General features: G+C 43.4%; 1 long non-coding RNA gene across 1 annotated transcript; it reads right to left on the reverse strand.

Moving 5' to 3' along the window:
• Window positions 1-5,550: 5,550 nt before the first annotated feature.
• On the reverse strand, window positions 5,551-6,191 carry LOC120965923 (uncharacterized). Its single transcript, XR_005758896.3, has 2 exons — window positions 6,053-6,191; window positions 5,551-5,930 (listed from the first exon to the last, which is right to left on the reverse strand). It is a non-coding gene; the product is annotated as an uncharacterized lncRNA (long non-coding RNA).
• Window positions 6,192-20,137: the final 13,946 nt, after the last annotated feature.

A 20,137-nucleotide genomic window follows, 5' to 3' on the forward strand; every position in this document is an offset into this window, starting at 1 on the left:
AGGCCCGCCTACTGCTAGCCCCGTGGGATCCTGCGCGCTCGTCGTCGCTGTCCCCGTGGTCGGCCTGCTCGCCGCTCGTCACAGAGGCCGCCGCTTGCTGCTAGCCCCACGAGCTCCTGCATGCTCGCCTTCGTCGTCCCCGTCGTCGGCATGCTCGCCGCTTGTCCCAGAGGCCGCCGCTCGCCGCTGTCGTTTGGGTGGCCTTGCAACTCGCCGTGGTCCAGGAGCGCTACGAGCGCCAGATGGGGTTCCAGTAGCGCTCTGTCATATCGCGCCATTGTTCAGCTCACTGTTCTCTCCTTGAAGCTTTTCGGAAGCTGGTTGAAGCTTTCTCGTCGTCGGTTGCAGCTTTTCTTTGAATTGGTACAACGACGACGGTGACACTGGTCTCAGCAGCAACGCACCCCTTGCTACAACCGGTGTCGCGTGTTGTTACCACTGCGTCGCACTTTGCTACAACTGCCATCGTGTTTTTCTACAACGCAAAAATTGGTGCCATTCTCTTCTTTGCTACAACCAGCGCCGCCGTGCTACAACCAGCTTCAATTTTTGCTACAATCGACGCCACGTTTTGCTACAACGAGCATCATGTTTTGCTACAACGTAGAAACTGGCATTCTATTTCTTGGTACAATCTATCGCCGCTCTGCTGCAACCGACTTCTTGTTTTGCTACAAACGGTGCCGTGGTTTGGTACAATCGGCTCCTCGATTTTTCTACAACCGGCATCATGTTTGCAAATCGACGGCGTGTTTTTGCTACAACCGCTTCTCCAACCAGCTACAACCAGTGTCGAGTTACGCTACAACCGACTAAATCGGTGGCGTGGTTTGCTACAACCCGGTGCTACAACGGACACGGCTAGGGGCTGTGACGACGACGAGAACCAAACGATGCCGGAGACGGGGGTGCCTCCGTTCTGCAAGAGATGTGGCCAGATCTGCGACGAGAACAACCTCGGGTCAAAGCGGCACGCTGGCGCGACCAACATAAATCGAGGTTGGGGACACTGTGGCCGGCGAGCGCGTGTGGTGCGGCCGCGCAGGAGGCCGGCGAGCGCGGTGAGCGCGTGTGGCTCAGCCGCGTAGGAGGCCGACGAGCGCGGTGAGCGCGTGCGGCGCGGGAGGCCGACGAGCGCGTGTGGCGCGGCCGTGCAGGAGGCCGACGAGCGCGGGCAGCGTGGGCGTACTTTCTTTTTCTCTGTTTGTTTTCCTGCAAGGTGGACGAAGAAACCACGTCTCTCTGGTCACTTTGATCTAGTTGGATCGTGTGGCCCACGTGAGTCCAGCGGAATGACTCGGCCGATGCGCCGGGTGTAAACATTACCCCCGATGTATTGGGTGTCTTTTCTGTTGTCTATAACGTGACATGACAGACGACATCAGTCTAGACTAATGTACATGCCCTTATAGTGAGCGCTAGCGGGAGGATCACCAAAAGCGCGCTAGCATGAGCCTTTTTTCAAATACACAAAGAACAAAAGTAATTATATATGATGGACTTTTTAATATACAATGAACTTATTTTTTATGTACAATGAATTTTTTGTCAAACACATTGAAAAACTTTTGAATGATTTTTTTTAAATACAAACACTACAAAAAAATGTGTATGACGGACATTTTTTATATACATTGATTTTTTTAATGCACGCCTAATGCAAACTAAACATTTTTTAAATGGTGAAAGCACAAGTGCTCCCTGGGTGATTTTCATAATTAATGTCAACATATTTCTTGTTGGACTAATAGTTCTATCTAGTGTATTTCAGACAAGTTCAACAATGGTGTGGCAAGGACAAGAGGATGTGGAACCCCTTCAAAATGCTAAGTACAAAGATTGGCAAAAACTCAAGGCTCTTCATCTTTATTTTAGTGATCCAAGATCACATTGAGTCCATAGAAAAGCCAATGTTGTTAAAAGGGAATGAGATGTTGGTTAATGGCTTACTTGCTCAAGTGCTTAGTGATATTGCTCCAAAAGCCTCAGCCACTTTCTCCATCCATATATGTCCAAACCCAAAACTCCAACTCGGCCCCAGCGATTCTTTCTAACTGAAGCCACCGAGTTCATATGACATAACCATTGTCAGAAACCCTAACAGTTCGGTCTCACCAATACGGATCTCGGTCTCACTGAGATGGCCTTGTCAGCACTCTGTGATCTATTGCATTCGCTTCGGGCTCACCAAGTTTATGCAATCGATCTCACCGAGTTGGCTTGACAGATTCTCTGTTGCTTATTGCTTCACTTCGGCCCCACCAAGTTGATGCAATCGGCGCCACCGAGAAGATGTTTGCCCTAAGCCCTAGCACATCGGTCCCACCGAGTTGTTCCAGATGGTCCCACCGAGTTGTTAACGTTCACATTTTTAAACTGATCGGTGCCACCGAGTTTAACCATTCGGTCCAACCGAGATGAGTCAAATGTGTGTAACGGTTGGATTTTGTGTGGAGGCTATATATACCCCTCCACCCCCGTCTCCATTTGTGAGAGAGCTATCAGAACGTGCCTACACTTCCACCATTCATTTTCTAAGAGAGAACCACCTACTTATGTGTTGAGATCAAGAGATTTCATTCCTACCATTTGAACCTTGATTCTAGCCTTCTCCAGGTTGTTTTCCACTCAAATCACTCTTCCACCATAGCCAAATCCGAGAGAGAGAGAGAGAGTTGAGTGTTGGGGAGACTATCCTTTGAAGTACAAGAGCAAGGAGTTCATCATCAACACACCGTTTATTACCTTTTGGAGAGTGGTGTCTCCTAGATTGGTTATGTATCGCTTGGGAGCCTCCGTCATGATGAGGAGTTAAACCAATAAGTTTGTAAGGGCAAGGAGATCGCCTACTTCATGAAGATCTACCCGAGTGAGGCAAGTCCTTCGTGGGCCATGGCCATGGTGAGATAGACAAGGTTACTTCTTCGTGGACCCTTCGTGGGTGGAGCCCTACATGGACTCGCACAACCATTACCCTTCTTGGGTTGAAGTCTTCATCAACGTGGACGTACGATAGCACCACCTATCGGAACCATGCCAAAAATTCTCCGCGTCTCCATTGCGTTTGCACACTCCAATCCCATCCCTTTACTTTCTTGCAACTTGCATGCATTACTCTTTCCGCTGCATATACTCTTGTCATGTTTGCTTGAAATTTTTTATGAGTGCTTTAACTTGTGCTAAACTCAACCTTGACTTGAAGAAATTAAAAACTGCCCATTTTGCTTGTTAAGGGTCTAATCACCCCCTCTAGACCCCTCTTCTCGATCCTTTCAAATGGAAGTTGAATATTTTCTAAAATATTAATAAAAAGGAATAGCAGAAAAATAGAATAGACCTGTCAGGAAACTAGATAAAACCAGAATTAAAAAGTAAAGTGGAGAAGTAAAAGAAAAATAAATAAAAGAACAAACTAAAAAGCTGATAGAAAACAAGAAAAAATGGGAAACAATTTTTTTTCGATCCATGGAAAGTTCCAACAGAAAGGCCGGGATTTTTGCCTCAATTAGATTGCGCGTCCCAAATGGAGCACGAAACCCTACCCATCACCCAGCCGACCCCGAGTTCGATCCCTTGAAGAGCCCCCTTTTCTCTGCTTTTAATTGCGTGTTAATTGCTAGCCCATACTTGCGGCGATCGACGCGTTATCAGTCGCAGAGAGTGATATATCTCTCTTTTCTTTGCTTTTAACTGTGCCTTTATGGGCTTGCCATACTTGCGGCGATCGTCACAAAATCGCTTGCTGAGAAAGATATATATATATAATTTGCAGAACTAGTCGATCATTGCGGGTTATCAACAATTGATGTGGCAGGGAGATGGAAAGCATCAGATATGGTTGTTAAGTTGTGAATTAATTCAATTTGTGTCGTCGTGGAAATTGAAGCATCAGTTCTCGGTAGAAATTCATGGCAGCTAATGCGCACCTCCAACATCTGTCCATATATGTTGCGTCTAGTTGGCTTTAGATGGACAGGTGCGCGCATCCCATTCCCAACCCCCTTCAACAAAAATCCATGGACACTGCAGGCCCATCAACCACCATGGCCCTATCCAAATAAGAAGCAAGGCAGTGGCTTCCTCTGGAAAGGGCCATACCTTCCCTCACAGGCACTGCTCACCCCGGTGAGAGTCGCCCTGCTTGTACCGCGCCCTCTTCTGTAGAAACCGGCAATGTTGGATGAGCGACCAGATCCTCGGTGGCTTTAGCTAAGAAGAAGCGTAGGATATTGATGTCTATTGTGCAACTTTATTCTTGTAGACTTTGTTGGGCCTCCAAGGGCAGAGTTTTGTAGGACAGTAGCCAATTTCCATCAATTGGATGACCTAAGGTTTACCAGTTCGTGGGAGGTGTAGGATGAAAGTGATTCTATCTCAAACAACCCTCAATAAAATACAAGTAATTTCTTATGTCCCCAACACAGCGAATAAAATTGTCAATTGTATGGGTGCACTAGTTCAGAGAAGAGATGGCTCAAAATTCCTACTACTTGGCTTCCTTGGGGATAAATATTATCCGATGAATTTTAACTCTATCAAAAATATTTGAGGATGATGAATTGAATTTTCTGCATACATGCAATTTTTCATGAATAGGAAATATTCCTAATGCTCTGTCTGGAAAAGGCAAATTCGATGCTCATGCTCCTAAAAGACTATCTTTGAAAGCATTTTGGAGTGTTGATTCTATTATTTTAGCCCAGACCTCCATGAATATGATTTCATCACGAAAATTTATAGGCAGAAAGCAAACTATAAGCAATCTTTGTTGTCAAAAAACTTTAGAATTTTACAAATTTTTTCTATTTTTTTGGATTTTTACTGTTCATAGTAGGACTATTTCAACACGGGATTAGAAGAAATTGTCCACTATTAACCTGACTTTTAAATGTGATGCCAATCTTTATTTTGCGAGAAAAATGTGAGCCCAATCTTAACAAAGGGTGTGTCATTCTCCCTCCTCCTGTTAGTATTAAGGGTCAGCTTATGTAAGACCTTTGTAGATGCACTAAATAATTTAACCATAGACGATGATTGTTAAGTGTAAAACTTCCAAACATAATGTAATTCTAGATCCATCTGAAATAGTGCATGTAGATGGCGACACATTCTTCTCCAATGACGCGACTTGATGGTGTGCTTAGGCTTTGGGCCATGCGCGATGGTAGCAGTGGTAATGGAGACCTTGTCAGTAGGGCCCCTAAAGCTTCCCTTTCCTTTCCTCTCTTGTCTAGAGAGAACAGTGAGGTGGTTCGTGGCTATAGTTCTCATGGCCAGTGGTGGTCCTATTGTATGGAACTTAATTAGTAATCCTACTGTAAAAAACTAATATAAGATCTTTATATTAGTTTACAGAGGTAGTACATACTGTACAACGGTTCAAGTTGTGTTTGAATTCTCGCGACCACGCTAGACCAACTGATGCATGGATGATTTTAAGGTACCATGGCCATGGCAGTTGTTTAGAAAGAAATCATGGAATCAGTTTAACTTTGACGGATGAAAGATCAACTAATGAGAGATTACTAATAACGCATGCTTCCAAAGGAGTACAATAACAAGGTAACGTTTATTATAACTTAATAAATTGTTAAATTGATTGGTACTAGTTGCTTGCAATATCAAGTCATGTAGTTTATTGATGAACAAGATGTGTCATAACACAAAATTTTATCGGTGTCTGCATCTAGCCCTTCAATGGAGCGTCTCATCCGACTTGGTCATAAAAGAAGGGGGTGTGTTGTAGTAATATGAGCACCTACACTCGCCGTCGGCAAGGCAGTTACCGACACCGCTGAGCTTCTTATGGCATGAGTCCCTACACGTGCGGATGGTGCAGCGGCGGCCAATGACCTTGGTGCATGTGTAATGGTTGTAATCTGTGGTAACGTCAGCCTCCTCCCTCACCAACGCTCTGACATTTTGGATGTCTATAAGGCCACAACCACATACAACAAGAATATAAGCATAGTTCAATTGTTCTTCCGTCCCAAATCAACTTCCCCAACAAATAAAAGAGATGTTAATCATACATGTATAGAACAGGAACTACCTGACGATAATAGAACAAGGACGACAATGGTGAGTGGTAATATCCCGTGGCTGGCCGTCATGGCTAGTGGAATACCTCACGCTCGTTGTTGCTCAGTAAGTTGCTATCTTCCGCCTATATTAGCCAGATATGGTGTCTCAATCCTGATCCAGAGGCTCACGGGTTTAGGGGTTTTATAGTTGTTTTCCCGATAGATAAGATGGCAATCACTAATTGTTACTTGTATTAATGTATACTTATCGTTTTGTGTAAAATTGGAAATAATTGATAGTGTCATTAAGGTTGTATGTAAATATAGAAACAAATTATGGTACTTCTAATCTATTTACTGTTCAAATAAAAAATTATGTATTAATGAATACACACCATATTGTCATACAAAAAATTTATAACAAAATAACTCATTTTGAGGAATTAAAATTGTGCAACTTTCAAGCGCTCTCAGACCATCAACATTTGCAGCCATCCAATCGGGATAGTAAAAATGAACCTAAACCAAGCCTTCTCATGACCTCCCAGTTTCTGGCCATCCATTTGGATGATGTGGACCACTAGGTGTGCTGTCAATTCCGTCCTCCTCCATAGTTTTTTTCTTGGACCTACCTGGGCTAATTGTACTAAAGGGTTGCTACTTCAGAAGAAAAACGAATATATGTGGTTGCATGGCCCTTATCTCCCAGCCCATTTGGCTAACCTCCAGCCATTGCTAACCCTCCTGTGGGAAAAGGCTTCAATTAACAGAACAGATCAGTTGGTCACTGCTAAATGAAGGTCAACGGGGTCGATTCTGGGACATAGAGCGTTTGTTGATGGATCATCTATATACTTGATGTTATATGTTAATGATATGTTCATTGCTGCCAAGGGCAATAAATAGATCACTGCTTTAAAGGCATAGTTAAGTAGTGAGTTTGAGATGAAGGATTTTGGTGATGTTAAGAAAATTTTAGGTATGGAGATTACCCGGGACAGAAATTCCGGTTTGCTATTTCTTAGTTAGTAGAGTTACATTAAGAAAATTCTTCATTGTTTTAACATGCATGATGCTAAGTCAATAAGCACTCCTACTGCTCCTCATTTCAAGTTATCATCTTCTCAATGTCCTAGTACAAATGAAGAGTTTGAGTATATGTCAAGATTTCCATATTCTAGTGATGTCAGTTCTTTAATGTATGCCATGTTGTGTTCTCGTCATGATTTTTCATATGCAATGAGTTTGTTCAGTAATACATGGTAATCCTGGTAAAAAACATTGCAAGGTTTTTTAGTGGATTTTCAGGTACCTTTGTGGCACTTCCAATGCTTGTTTGCAATTCGGCCGGGCTGGTGAGCGACTAGTTGGCAATGTGGATTCAATTTTTGCTTCCAGTGATTTGGATAAGAGGAGGTCCCTCACAGGTTATGTGTTCACTATTGGTGGTTGTGTCGTGATTTGGAGGGAAACACTGCAGCCTGTTGTTTCCCAATCTAGCACTAAAGCAGAATACATGGCTATTGCAGAAGCATGTAAAGAATCAGTTTGGCTGGAAGGTTTGTATGCTGAGCTTTGGGAGATAAATGTTGCATTACTCTGTTTTGTGATAGTTAGAGTGCCATATACCTTACTAAGGATCAGATGTTCCATGAGGACAAAGCACATTGATGTCAAATACAATTATGTTTGAGACATTGTTGCTCAAGGTAACCCGAAGGTATGCAAGATTAGTACTCATGATAATCCTGCTGCTATGATGGCAAAGCTCGTTCATGTTGCTAAGTTTGAGCTTTGCTCAGACTTAGTTGGTATAACACATGTCTATTTTGTGCCGAAAGTTTTTTCTTTGTTGTTCAGGAAGAAGGTTATCATTCATGCTAGAAGATGGAATTTGTCTCAAGGTGGAGTTTGTTATGTTATGATCCAAATTTGCATATATAAGTATAAAGGCTAAGTTCTGACGAGCGGGGCGGAGCGGACGCCCATCACCGGGAGGAATGGGACGTAGAGGATCAGTATTGACCTAGGTCACCTCTACTTTATATATCCTTTGTAATCCACTACACAGGATAAGTTGATCAGTTGTAAATCCCCCGCATTTGTAACCTCTCCTGATATAGTGAAGTTTCGCAGGCTATCGCCAGTGGTTTTTTCCCCTTCGCATTGGAGGGGTTTTCCACGTTAAAATTTTGTGTCCCATGTGATTGATTTTGTTCTTCGTCATTTCATTTTCCTGTCATATATCTAACACTCCATTCAACAAAAAATCCATGGACTTTGCGCGTTTATCAACTGTTGTGGCCCTATCCCTGCAAGATGCAAGGTAGTGATTTCTTATACAACACGGCCATGCCTTCTCTCACAGGTTCTGCTCACCCTAGCAAGAGTCGCGCTGCCTGGGCTGCTCCCTTGCTACTTGTGAGCTGCGTTGGGATTTCCCCGAAGAGGAGGGGATGATGCAACACAGTAGAGATAAGTATTTCCTTAAGTTATGAAACTAAGGTTATCAATCCAGTAGGAGAATCGTGCAACAACTCGTTAGCAGCACCTACACACAATATAACAAATCCTCTCACCCAACGCGAACAAGGGGTTGTCAATCCCTTGGCAGTTATTTGCAAGATTAAATTGTATGGTGATAGATAGATAGATCGAAAAAAATACAAAATAAAATAGATAAAGTAAAAGTGTAGCAAGGTATTTTTAGGATTTTTAATATATGATAAAAGTAGACCCGGGGGTCATAGTTTTCACTAGAGGCTTCTCTCTTGAAAATAGTGATGCAGCTTGAACTACGTCGGTATTTCCCCAAAGAGGAAGGGATGATGCAGCACAACTACGGTAGGTATTTCCCTCAGTGATGAGATCAAGGTTATCGAACAAGTAGGATAACCACGCAACACTATGTAAACGGTACCTGCACACAAAGAACAAATACTTGCAACCCGACGTAAAAGAGGGGTTGTCAATTCCTCCCGGGTAAAAAGATAGATAAAATTGTAGTAGATTGGATAAATAGATCTCGCGGGAACGCGAGATAAAATAAATAACAATAAATTGTAGCAAGGTATTTTTGGGTTTTGGATTAATATATCTAAAAATAAAAGCAAATAAAAATAGATCTAGTAGGAAAATATGATAAAGAAATGACCCAGGGGCCGTAGATTTCACTAGTGGCTTCTCTCGAGAAAAATAGCACATGGTGGGTAAAGAAATTGTTGGAAAATTGATAGAACTTCAAATAATTATGACGATATCCAGGCAATGATCATTATATAGGCATCACGTCCAAGATTAGTAGACCGACTCCAGCATGCATCTAGTGTATTAAGTTCATGGAGAAACGGAGTAATGCAATAAGAACAATGACATGATGTATACAAGATCTATTCATGTAGGAATTAGACCCCATCTTTTTATCCTTAATAGCAACGATACATACGTGTCATTTCCCCTTCTGTCACTGGGATTGAGCACCGAAAGATCGAACCCATCACAAAGCACCTCTTCCCATGGCAAGAAAAATCGATCTAGTCCGCCTAACTAAACCAAAGATTCGAACAAGAAATACGAGGCTATAAGCAATCATGCATATAAGAGATCAAAAGACTCAAATAAATTTCATGGATAAAAACATAGATCTGATCATAAACTCAAAGTTCATCGGATCCCAACAAACACACCGCAAAAAGAGTTACATCAGATACATCTCCAAGACACCATTGTATTGAGAATCAAAAGAGAGAGGAAGCCATATAGCTACTAACTACGGACCCGTAGGTCTACAATGTACTACTCACGCATCATCGAAGAGGCACCAATGAGGATGATGAACCCCTCCGTGATGGTGTCTAGATTGGATCTGTGGTTTCTGGAACTTGCGGCGGCTGGAATTGTTTTTCATTGACTCCCCTAGGGTTTCTGAAATATTGGGGTATTTATAGAGCAAAGAGGCGGTGCGGGAGGCCACTGAAGTGGGCACAATCCACGAGGGCGCGCCTGGCCCCCAGGCGCGCCCAGGTGGGCTGTGCGCCCCTCGGGGCACCCCTCTGGTACTTCTTTGGCCCATCCCGTGTCTTCTAGCGCAGAAAAATTCTCCAAAAAGTTTCGCTGCGTTTGGAGTCTATTTGGTATTGATTTTCTGCGAAGTAAAAAATAAGCAAAAAACAGCAACTAGCACTGGGCACTATAACAATAGGTTAGTCCCAAAAAATGATATGAAGTTGCTATAAAATGATTATAAAACATCCAAGAATGATAATATAACAGCATGGAACGATAAAAAATTATAGATACGTTGGAGACGTATCAAATAGCATACAGTGGGTAGACAAATTACTGTTGGGCAATTTATAGAAAAGCAAATAATTATGACGATATCCAAGGCAATGATCATATATATAGGCATCACGTCCAAGACAAGTAGACCGAAACGATTCTGCATCTACTATTGTTAGTCCACACATCGACCGCTATCCAGCATGCATCTAGATTATTAAGTTAATAAAGAACGGAGTAACTCCTTAAGCAAGATGACATGATGTAGACAAAGCAAACTCACGCATGAGTAAACCCCATCTTTTTACCCTTAATAGCAACGATACAATACATGTCATGTCCCCTCTCTATATCTCACGCATTGAGAGAGGAACTATATCTCCACCTCTCTATGTTTCCCACCCGATAAAATTGCAAGAAACTGCTTATGCTATGTATTGGCCTTTACTTTGTGTACATGGATTGTTCTTTTATGACATGCCGATGCATAGGAAGAGAGTTAGACTTCGTCATTACATGATATATGTTACTTTGTGCTCACTACTAAATTACAAATCATTGTTAATTAAAATTGGCTTTGTCCATGGGATCCGGGTGGATCCATTACCACTACTGGAATCAGCTAATTTGCCATCTGCCAGCTCTTTGCCGTCTGCTAGCTGACGGCAAAGAAGCTCTTTGCCATCAGCTACCCAAAAGCAGACGGCAAAGAAATGGCAGACGGCGAAGAAGCTCTTTGCCATCTGCGAGCTCTTTGCCGTCAGCCAGCAGACGACAAAGAATCTTTGCCGTCCGCTGGCAGACGGCAAAGAGAGAGGTGGCCCCCACCCCCCGCCCGTTTGGAAAAAACTTAACGGCCCACCTCTTTGCCGTCTGCCAGCAGACGGCAAAGAGGCAAAAGGGCGGACGGCAAAGAGAGGCGGACGGCAAAGAGGGCACTACCTAACGGCCCGTACCCCCCCGCCCGTTACTCTGTTCTCTCCTCGCCGTTCTCTCCTCGCCGAGCCCCGCCAGCACTTCCCACCCCGCCGCGGCCGCCGCCCGCCGCTTCCCCCACCACTCGCCGCCGCCCCGGGGCCCCGCCGCCCCACCGCCCGTCGCCCCCCGCCACCCCACCGCCCGTCGCCCGCCGTCGCCCCACCACCCGTCGCCCCCGCCGCCCCGTCGCCCCGGCTCTCCGCCGCCCCGGGGCCCCGCCGCCCCACCGCCCCGTCGCCCCCCCGCCCCGGCCCCCCGCCGCCCCGGCGCCCCGCCGCCCCGCGCCCCACCGCCCCGGGCCCGGCCCCCCGCCGCCCCAGGCCGCCCCCGCACCCCGGCCACCTCCTCCACCGCCCCGCCCCCCTCCTCCACCGGCCTCCTCCTCCACCGGCCCTGCCCCAGGTGAGCCCCCTCCTTTTTTCTGTTTTTCTGTTTTTTTCCTTTTTAGTTTTAGTTTAGATTTAGTTTTAGTTGTAGTTTTAGGTTTAGTTTTAGTTTAGTTTTAGTTTTAGTTTTAGTTTTAGGTTTAGTTTAGTTTGAGGAAAGAAGAAGAAGAAGAGAAAAAGAGGAGAGGAGGAGAAGAAGAGGAAAAAGGAAAGGAAGAAGAAGAAGAGGAGGAGGAGAAGAAAAAAGAAGAAGAGGAAGAAGAAGAAGAAAAAAGAGGAGAGGAGGAGAAGAGGAAGAGGAAAAAGGAAAGGAAGAAGAAGAGGAGGAGGAGAAGAAAAAAGAAGAAGAGGAAGAAGAAGAAGAAAAAAGAGGAGAGGAGGAGAAGAAGAAGAGGAAAAAGGAAAGGAGGAAGAAGAAGAAGAAGAAGAAGAAGAAGAAGGAAAAAAAGGAAGAAAAGGAAGAAAAGGAAGAAGAAGAAAAGGAAAAAAGAGGAAAAAAACCCGACCCGACACGGCACCCCGACCCCGACCCGGCACCCCGACCCCGACCCGGCACCCTGACACGACACCCCGACCCCTAGACCCCGACCCCGACACCCCGACCCCGACCCCAACACCCCGACCCCGAGCCTGACCCGACACCCCGACCCCAAAACCGACACGGCACCCCGACCCCGACCCGGCACCCCGACAGGTCAGACCGCTCCGCCGATGCCAGTGATTGCTCCTGGGACCACGGTGAGTTTTATTTGAATGGACATTACTTGCTAGTCTTAACATTTGAGTGTCATCATGCTAACATGACATTGGAAATGATCTTTGGTGCAGCGTAACTCCAGACAAGCATCGCACGATCCTTCTCCAGCTACCGACACGAGCCACCCTGCTCCTACACCTCCTGGATCTTGGTAAGTTTATCTAGTGTTTTGCTTAACACATGCATAAAGACCTAGACTTAGCTTTATTTCCTCCAATGCTTACCAAAATGACCTAGACTTAGCTTCTTCTCCTCCAAAATGACTTAATAAGCTTACTGACCTCCAAAACCATCCATTTTACCTAAGTTAGCTCTAAAACGATCTGTACTTAGCTTACTTATGTCAAAAATTGCATAATTAGCTTAGTTAGCTCATAAACGATCCATTTTACCTAAGTTAGCTCTAAAATGACCCATTTTACCTAGGTTAGCTTATAAATGATCCAGTTCATCCAAGTTAGCTCAAAAATGACCCATTTTACCTAGATTAGCTCCTAAATGATCCATTTTACCTACGTTAGCCTTAAAATGACCCATTTCACCTAGGTTAACTCCAAAATGACACATCTTACCTAGGTTATCTCATAAACGATCCATTTCAACTAATTTAGCTCATAAACGATCCATTTCACCAAGTTAGCTAAAAAAGATCCATTTGACCTAAATTAGCTCTTAAATGATCCATTTCACCTAAGTTAGCTCAAAAAGATCCATTTCAACTAAATTAGCTCATAAATAATCCATTTCACCTAAGTTAGCTCAAAAACGATCCATTTGAACTAAGTTAGCTCATAAATGATCCATTTCACCTTAGTTACCTCAAAAACGATCCATTTGACCTTAGTTAGCTCATAAACGACCCATTTCAACTAAGTTAGCTCATAAATGATCCATTTCACCTTAGCTAGCTCATAAACGACCCATTTCAACTTAGTTAGCTCATATATGATCCATTTCACGTAAGTTAGCTCATAAATGACATACTCTTCTTGTTCTAGTCTTCTTCTTGTTCTACTCTTCTTGTTCTAGTCTTCTTCTTGTTCTACTCTTCTTCTTGTTCTACTCTTCTTGTTCTAACTTCCTTATTTTTCATTTTGCAGATTTCATTCACTTGACGAAAGCTTGCATAGATGGAGTTCTCCTTATCCCTTTCTCTGTTTCTTTTGTATCGTTGAACTATGCATGTATCGTTGGATGAAACTATTGTAATATATATGGTTGGATGCCTCTATGTTGAACTTGTTATGTATGATGGAACTATGCATGTAATATATATGGTTGGATGATGAAGTTATGTGTTGGATATCTTATATGTTTGCTCTGTAATGGCCTTTTGAAATATATCTATATATGTCATATATATTTGTGATGAAAATTGTTGGATTTAATAAAAAACAGAAAAAGAGCCAATATGCAGGCTCTTTGCCGTCTGCCACCGACGGCAACGGGCTCTTTGCCGTCAGCCGCAGACGGCAAACAAGCCACGTGGCAGCCAGCTGTGCTTCCTGGGAGCTGACCCATTTGGTCAGTTTGCCTACAGTGGCAGATGGCAAAGAGTAAACGAGTTTGCTGTCAGCGGCGGACGGAAAAGGCCTGCCATGTAGTGACGTGTAGATGACATCATACGGCGGACGGCAAAGACACTAGAAAGTTTGCCGTCCGCTGGCAGACGGCAAAGGAACTAGAAAGTTTGCCGTCCGCGGCGGACGGCAAAGGCCTGCCGTTAGCCACTTAACGGACTGAGAGCACAATTATTGCCGTCCGCTCTCTTTGCCGTCCGCTGCAGACGGCAAAGGGCCTTTGCCGTCAGCCGCCAGGAAGCAGACGGCAAAGTAGCTGTTTACCGTAGCCTACTTTGCCGGAGCCTTTTGCCGTCCGCCGTTCATGCCTTTGCCGTCCGCCATGGCAGACGGCAAAATAGCTGATTCCTGTAGTGTACCTTGGGATCCGGGTGGATCCATTACCTTGGGATCCGGGTGGATCCATTACTTGAGCACTATATGCCTAGCTTAATGGCTTTAAAGAAAGCGCTGCAAGGGAAACAACCCGGAAGTTTTAGAGAGTCATTTATTTCTGTTGAATGCTTTTATAAAGTTTAAAAATAAAAAAATATAGAGGGGAACCCAAATTTTTTCAAAAAGGAAAGTGAAAGTGAGAGAGACAAGCATTGTTGAAGTGGGGAAGCTCCTTGGACTTTGTTCATGCTCACAGAAACTTTGTGAATCTTGATTACAGAAACTTTTCAACAAAAATAATTACCCCCTTGTACAATTCCATTGTACTATAAAAAATAATGTGCCAAGATTTGCCTTTAGGATGTTTACATTGCTTGTTGGTTTGTGCGGTGCAAAACAGAAACTTTGGCTGTAGTGCGCGATTTTACATTTTTACTAGAACGTCAAACGGTTCTGAAACTTTTTGCACTGCCTTTCTATACAAATTGTTTATTTTTCCTAATTGTTTCAGAATTTCTGGAGTACCAGAAGTATGGTGGATGTTCAGATTACTACAGACTGTCATGTTTAAGACAGATTCTGTTTTTGATGCATAGTTTGCTTGTTTTGATGAAACTATCGATTTCTATCAGTGGATTAAGCCATCGAAAAGTTATATTACAGTAGCTACAATGCAAAAACAAATATGAATTGGTTTGCAATAGTACTTAGAGTAGTGATTTGCTTTATTATACTAACGGATCTTACCGAACTTTCTGTTGAGTTTTGTGTGGATGAAGTGTTCGAAGATCGAGGATGTCTCTATGTGAGGAGAAGGAGGAGAGGCAAGAGCTCAAGATTGGGGATGCCCAAGGCACCGCAAGTAAGCATTCAAGGAGAATCAAGCATCTAAGCTTGGGGATGCCCCGGAAGGCATCCCATCTTTCTTTAACAAGTATCGGTATGTTTTCGGTTTCGTTTCGTTCTTGTGATATGTGCAAATCTTGGAGCGTCTTTTGCATTTAGTTTTCACTTTTCTTTGATGCACCATGCTGGTATGAGATAGTCCATGGTTGATTTATAGAATGCTCTTTGCACTTCACTTATATCTTTTGAGTATGGCTTTATAGAATGCTTCATGTGCTTCACTTATATCATTTGAAGTTTGGATTGCCTGTTTCTCTTCACATAGAAAACCGCCATTTGTAGAATGCTCTTTTGCTTCACTTATATTTGTTAGAGCGTGGGCATATCTTTCGTAGAAAGAATTAAACTCTCTTGCTTCACTTATATCTATTTAGAGAGTTGACAGGAACTGGTCATTCACATGGTAAGTCATAAAATCCTACATAAAACTTGTAGATCACTGAACATGATATGTTTGATTCCTTGCAATAGTTTTGCGATATAAAGATGGTGATATTAGAGTCATGCTAGTGGGTAGTTGTGGATTGTAGAAATACTTGTGTTGAATTTTGTGATTCCCGTAGCATGAACGTATGGTGAACCGTTATGTAACGAAGTTGGAGCATGAGGTATTTATTGATTGTCTTCCTTATGAGTGGCGGTCGGGGACGAGCGATGGTCTTTTCCTACCAATCTATCCCCCTAGGAGCATGCGCGTAGTACTTTGTTTCAATGACTAATAGATTTTTGCAATAAGTATGTGAGTTCTTTATGACTAATGTGGAGTCCATGGATTATACGCACTCTCACCTTTCCATCATTGCTAGCCTCTTCGGTATCGTGCATTGCCCTTCCTCACCTCGAGAGTTGGTGCAAACTTCGCCGGTGCATCCAAACCCCGTGATATGATAAGCTCTATCACACATACGCCTCGTTATATCTTCCTCAAAACAGCCACCATACCTACCTATCATGGCATTTCCATAGCCATTCTGAGATATATTGCCATGCAAATTCCATCATCTTCATATACATGACTTGAGCATTCATTGTCATATTGCTTTGCATGATCGTAAGATAGCTAGCATGGTGTTTTCATGGCTTGTCCTTTTTTGATGTCATTGCTAGGCTAGATCATTGCACATCCCGGTACACCACCGGAGGCATTCATATAGAGTCATACTTTGTTCTAGAGTTGTAATATTGAGTTGTAAGTAAATAAAAGTGTGATGATCATCATTATTAGAGCATTGCCCCAGTGAGGAAAGGATGATGGAGACTATGATTCCCCCACAAGTCGGGATGAGACTCCGGACTTTAAAAAAAGAGGCCAAAGAAGCCCAAATAAAAAAAGAGAGGCCAAAGAAGCCCACCAAAAAATAAAACAAAAAAAATGAGAGAAAAAGAGAGAAGGGGAAATGTTACTACCCTTTTACCACACTTGTGCTTCAGAGTAGCACCATGTTCTTCATATAGAGAGTCTCTTGAGTTATCACTTTCATATACTAGTGGGACTTTTCATTATAGAACTTGGCTTGTATATTCCAACGATGGGCTTCCTCAAATGCCCTAGGTCTTCATGAGCAAGCAAGTTGGATACACACCCACTTAGTTTCAATTTGAGCTTTCATACACTTATAGCTCTAGTGCATCCGTTGCATGGCAATCCCTACTCCTCACATTGACATCAATTGATGGGCATCTCCATAGCCCGTTGATTAGCCGCGTCGATGTGAGACTTTATCCTTTTTGTCTTCTCCACACAACCTCCACCATCATATTCTATTCCACCTATAGTGCTATGTCCATGGCTCACGCTCATGTATTGCGTGAAAGTTGAAAAGGTTTGAGAACGTCAAAAGTATGAAACAATTGCTTGGCTTGTCATCGGGGTTGTGCATGATTTGAATATTTTGTGTGGTGAAGATGGAGCATAGCCAGACCATATGATTTTGTAGGGATAACTTTATTTGGCCATGCTATTTTGAAAAGACATGATTGCTTTATTAGTATGCTTGAAGTATTATTGTCTTAATGTCAAATGATAGATTATTGCTTTGCATCACCCGTGTCTTAATATTCATGCCATGATTAGATTACAGGATCAAGCTTATGCTAGGTAGCATTCCACATCAAAAATTATCTTTTTTATCATTTACCTACTCGAGGACGAGCGGGAATTAAGCTTGGGGATGCTGATACGTCTCCGTCGTATCTATAATTTTTTATTGTTCCATGCCAATATTATACAACTTTCATATACTTTTGACAAACTTTTATACTATTTTTGGGACTAACATATTGATCCAGTGCCCAGTTCCTGTTTCTTGCATGTTTTTTTGTTTCGCAGAAAATCCATATCAAACGGAGTCCAAACGGGATAAAAACTTACGGAGATTTTTTTGGAATATATGTGATTTTTGGGAAGAAGAATCAACGCGAGACGATGCCCGAGGGGGCCACGAGGCAGGGGGGTGCCCCTGACCCTCGTGGCCACCTCGTAAGGTCGTTGGTGCCCTTCTTTTGCCGCAAAAAATCCAATATACGGATAAAAATCGTGTCCAAATTTCAGCTCAATCGGAGTTACGGATCACCGGGAATATAAGAAACTGTGAAAGGCCAGAATTAGGGAGCGCGGAAACAGAAGGAAACAGAGAGAGAGATCCAATCTCGGAGGGGCTCCCGCCCCTCCGCCACCATGGAGGCCATGGACCAGAGGGGAAACCCTTCTCCCATCTAGGGGGAATGTCAAGGAAGAAGAAGAAGGGGGGCTCTCTCCCCCTCTCTCCCGGTGGCGCCGGAACGCCGCCGGGGCCATCATCGTCACCACAATCTACACCAACACCTCCGTCATCTTCACTAACATCTTCATCACCTTCCCCCATCTATCTACAGTGGTCCACTCTCCCGCAACGCGCTGTACCCTCTACTTGAACATGGTGCTTTATGCTTCATAGTATTATCCAATGATGTGTTGCCATCCTATGACGTCTGAGTAGATTTTCGTTGTCCTATCGGTAATTGGTGAATTGCTATGATTGGTTTAATTTGCTTGTGGTTATGTTGTTGTCCTTTGGTTCCCATCATATGAGTGCGCGCATGGATCACACCATAGGGTTAGTTGTATGTTGATAGAACTATGTATTAGAGGGCAAGAGTGACAGAAGCTTCAACCTAGCATAGAAATTGATGCATACGGGATTGAAGGGGGACAAATATATCTTAATGTTATGGTTAGGTTTTACCTTAATGAAAGTTAGTAGTTGTGAATGCTTGCTAACAGTTCCAATCATAAGTGCATAGAATTCCAAGTCAGGGATGACATCTACCAGTGGCCTCTCCCACATAAAACTTGTTATCGGTCTAGTAAAGTAGTCAATTGCTTAGGGACAATTTCGCAACTCCTACCACCACTTTTCCACACTCTCTATACTAACTTTATTGCTTCTTTACCTAAAACAGCCCCTAGTTTTTATTTACGTGCCTTTTATATTCTTGCAAACCTATCCCGTTAGACCTACAAATTACTTCTAGTTTTATACTTGTTCTAGGTAAAGCGAACGTCAAGCGTGCGTAGAGTTGTATCGGTGGTTGATAAAACTTGAGGGAATATTTGTTCTACCTTTAGCTCCTCGTTGGGTTCGACACTCTTACTTATCGAAAGAGGCTACAATTGATCCCCTATACTTGTGGGTTGTCACCATTGCATGATAAATCAATCTAGTTGGCCAAACCAAATCAATATATCGGAGAGAAATATGATGCTATAACAATCATGCATAAAAGAGTTCAAAGAAAACTCAAATAATATTCATGGATAAATCTGATCATATACTCACAATTCATCGGATCCTAACAAACACACCACAAAAAGTGATTACATCGGATATAACTCCAAGAACATCGAGGAGAACATAGTATTGAAGAACAAATAGAGAGAATAAGCCATCTAGCTACTAACTATGGACCCATAGGTCTGTGGTAAACTACTCACGCATCATCGAAAGGGCAGCAAGGATGATGTAGAACCCCTCCATGATCAAATCGCCCTCTGACAGAGTGCCGGAAAAGGCCTCCAGATGTGATCTCTCGAGAACAGGAACTTGCGGCGGCGGAAAAAGTATTTCGTGGACTCCTCTGTTGGTTTCGTGACTTTATAGAATTTATAGAGGCGGAGTTAGGTTAAACGGAGCTACGTGGGCCCCACAAGCCACTAGGGCGTGCCGTACCCCCCTGGGCGCACCCTGGTGCCTCGTGGGCCACTGCTCCATCTTCTCGTCCCCTCCCAAAGCTTCTAGGGTCTCTTCTGTCCAGAAGAAAATCTACAAAAAGTTTCGTGGCATTTGGACTTAGTTTGGTACTGATATTCTGAAAAACCAAAAAGAGGCAAAAAACAGCAACTGGCACTGGGCACTAAGTTAATAGGTTAGTCCCAAAAAATGATATATATAATTGCTTGTAAATGTATATAAAACATCCAAGATTGGTACTATAATAGCATGGAACAATCAAAAATTATAGATACGTTGGAGACGTACCAACCCTCTTTTGTAGGAACCAGCGGCTGCGGATGAGTGACTAGACCCTCGCGTTCGCATCCATCACTTGTGGTTCTAGCCAAGAAGAAGCGCATGCTACACAACGTGAGCAAACGATGAGCTCGGAGCTTGATGCAACTATGGTGCTAAGAATGTATGGTAACCTCAATATGTATCTCGCCGACTACCTCATCAGTCAGGATTGGTATGTGCCCATGCAAGCCTGTGGGAACTCATCACACGCTCTCGTTTACTTTTTGCATCAACTGTCAGCAAGGTACGTAAATTCCCATGTTATCTAAGCTAATTTATTTTATCTTAATTACTTTTGAGG

Source organism: Aegilops tauschii, chromosome 6 (assembly GCF_002575655.3).
Source record: "Aegilops tauschii subsp. strangulata cultivar AL8/78 chromosome 6, Aet v6.0, whole genome shotgun sequence".
Lineage (NCBI taxonomy): Eukaryota > Viridiplantae > Streptophyta > Magnoliopsida > Poales > Poaceae > Aegilops > Aegilops tauschii.